The 3,250-nt window shown below is 40.2% G+C and overlaps 1 pseudogene; it reads left to right on the top strand.

Annotated features, from left to right (window-relative positions):
• The first annotated feature begins 1,072 nt into the window (after positions 1-1,072).
• LOC144370173 (la-related protein 1B pseudogene) lies at positions 1,073-2,022 on the top strand (annotated as a pseudogene).
• The last annotated feature ends 1,228 nt before the right edge of the window (positions 2,023-3,250 follow it).

Genomic DNA, 3,250 nt, shown 5'->3' on the forward strand with positions numbered 1-3,250 from the left:
AGGCATGTTTCACATGGAGTGGATGAAATGGTGGTTTTCAATGTGAAGTCTCCATGTGCAAATTCTGAAACCCATACAGATTACACTGTTAAGGAAAATATTATCTTTGCATTTTTAACAAAGTAAAGGGTCTTGAGATAAAGAGATGACCCAGAATTATCTGAGTGCCATAGCAAATGACTTGTTACTCTAAGAAATAGGAAGAAGAAAATTTGGGACAGACAGAAGAACCAATGTCATCCAATGTTATCAGCTATAAAACAAATACATGGATACTGAAGGGCCAGAAATTATTAATGAGACTTTAGAATTGGATAAAAGTTGAAGACTGGAAGAATTTGGAGAATCATGACTAAAAAAAATCTAAAGGGACTGTTGGTAGACAGGAATTTCAAAACTGGTCTGGTGAGAACTTAGAAATCTCTAGTGCCTTAGTTGATAAATATATTCCATAAACAGAACATTGGCATAAATATGAGTGTTAGGTCCCCTCCTGCTGTGTGTTAAGGGAGAAGTGAAGAATATATAATTGAGAATGTGAGGAAAGGTAATTCTGAAATATAGTGAAAAAAACTTGTCTTGAGGTTTTTTTTTAATGCAAAGCAGAATTTGTGATGAACTTTAGCTTAAGGGATTCCCAAGGAAAGTGTTAAGGGGACAGCCTATTTTTTTCTTTTTTGGAGCAGGAGAGAAGGGAGGCAGAGAGGGCGGCCAGGAGCACAGGGGTGTGGGGAGAGTACTAAGCTGCCATTGCTGGGCCACAGTGTGCCCCAGGCAGCTATGCCTCTGCAGGCATGGGTACTCCTGCAGGCCTGGGTGCTCCACCGGGTTCACAAGATGTGGGAGACCCGGGGCCCCTTTGTCGGGGAGCCACCAGTCAAGGACACCCAGGAGCTGCTGGGCTGGGGCCCTGAGGAGAGGCTGCCACTGCCCAAGGAGAACCCCTGGACCAAAAAGCCTCCTGAGCACTTATCCCTCCCATTACTGGGCACTGCAGCCCAGGCTGGAGACCTTGCAGGCAGAGCTCAGTATAAACGCAGGAAAACTCTAGACAAGGAAATCCAATAAGGCCAGTGATTTCCGCGATATGGCAAACTGGCCAAAATCCAGAGAGTTAGTGAGCACTGGAAAATCCGTTTTGCAGTCTCAGAGTGTGTCGTCATCCAAGGAAATAAGAAGGAACAAATTAGAAAAGGAAAAAAGGAGAGAAGGTTGAAATGAGGAGTAACAGACCAGAGAGTCAGGAGAGACCTGGATCCTGCAACAGCTCTCCGTGTCAATCTGAAGCAAATAAATCCTCCTATGATAACAGGAGACATAACACATGAAGTTTGGAGTGAGACAAAGAAAAAAGAGATGATCAAGATGAACTGTCCAGTGTGCAGAGTGAGGGGGTCATATCTGACGTTCCTTCAGGGGTGGAGGAAGAGGACCAGGACGGGGAAAAGGATGAGGCAGAGGAAACCCCAGAGTGCACTTTGATTATTCATATGGTTACTGAGAATATGGTGAAAGGACAGATCAGCCATTTCAAACAGAAATTAACACCAGTATGATGTATTACTATGAGGACAGTATGGGTGTACAGGTGTATCATGCAGAAGAAGCATTGCTTAAAGAATATTTAAGCATTGAATTGAATATTGCTTCAGTATAGAAAACTTGGAACATGACTTCTTTCTTCAGAGAAAGATGGATGAACAAGGTTTCTTGCCTTTTTCACTGATTTCTGGATTTCACTGTGTTCAGGTTCTCACCTAAACCTTAATCTCATTTTAAAGGATAGCACAGAAGTAGAAGTTGTGGATGAGAAAATGAGAAGATAGAACCAGAAAAGTGGCCAATCCAAGGCCCTTCTCCCAGAAGTATGCCACAGATAGACTTCTCTCAGCTGATGGATTGTCCAGAGTTTGTGCAAGGACAAGCCTTTTGCTCACATGCAGTCAGGGTGATGATCTACTGATGCCCTGGATGTCATCTGATGAGGATGTTCAGTATACAGGTGGCCCACTGAAATGCATTGTAAATACTGGAACAAACCGTGCTGTAGAGATGGAAGCCACCAGACTGTCTTCTGAGTGAGAATATCCACTTCTGACCCCTGGGCTGCATGACAGTGGAGATGACCACCTGTGTCACGACCTGAGACACAGGTGAGGACCCCTGCTGACATTCCAGGAGCTGCCTGTTCTTTTCTGTGTGGCTGGACTTAACATGTCTACTTTTATTTGAGGGGGAAGCTAATTGTTATCACTGTAGAAATACTTAAAGGTTCTGTCTTTTGTTTCCAGGCATATGTACTTGTATCCAAGTCAATAAAGCAGAGACAGAAAGGAATGTGTAGCATTTCTCAGCTTTCCAGGCATTTGGCTCTTGATCTGCCCTTTGCCATGGTGAACATTGCATAACTCACATGTTAAGATGTTTCAATTGACTGTAAGATTTATTAATGTGGTCATTTAAGGGGTAAGAAATTAAATAAATAAGCAAGGGTATTTTTCCAATATTCTTTAAAATGTATTTTTGATACATCAGTATAATTCCTGCCCATCAGAAAAGCATTAATGATGGACAGTTTCACAGAATTTTTTTTATCTCATATTTCTTTGTAAGCCATGTACTTCTAATTGCAGCAAGCAACTTGGGCAAGTGTTTTAAAAAGTTGAAGAAATGTGTCATTGCTTGGCTGCTTGTTTTTTATACATATAGTGGCTGATTGTAAAAGTTAAACTTATTTATTATGTAAACTTGGGTTCAACATGACATTTTTAACCAGCTTATGAAGAATAATTGGTAAGATGGATAATATAAAAAACACTTTTTCCACAGGATAGTTAATTTAGGTCAGTCAAGTTGGTGGTGCCTGTCCATTAATATTTATGTATTGTTAATAAAATTACAAGAACAAAATCATAAAAAAGTCAATCTGGTCAGCTATATGCTGAAAAATTTTAAATCATGTATCTATTTAAAGATTTCATCAGAAGCCAAAACTACAAATGGTGCATGAAAGCTATGTAGAGGACTGTTCTTTCTAATAATGTGTATCTTTGTGATGCATACAGATAGACAAGCAGATTTTTGAGAATGGTTTAGTTCAGAAATAGCACTGATAAAACCAGATTTTTTTTATGTGGGCTAACAAAAACAAAATTCAGGCATATGTTAGAAACCCTCAGACTTCCAAAATTCTGAAGGCAAGAATTAAGGATGTTGAGCCATTAAGCTGCAAATATGTATGACCCTTTAA

This window comes from Ictidomys tridecemlineatus, chromosome 13 (genome assembly GCF_052094955.1).
Source record: "Ictidomys tridecemlineatus isolate mIctTri1 chromosome 13, mIctTri1.hap1, whole genome shotgun sequence".
NCBI classification, from domain to species: Eukaryota; Metazoa; Chordata; class Mammalia; order Rodentia; family Sciuridae; genus Ictidomys; species Ictidomys tridecemlineatus.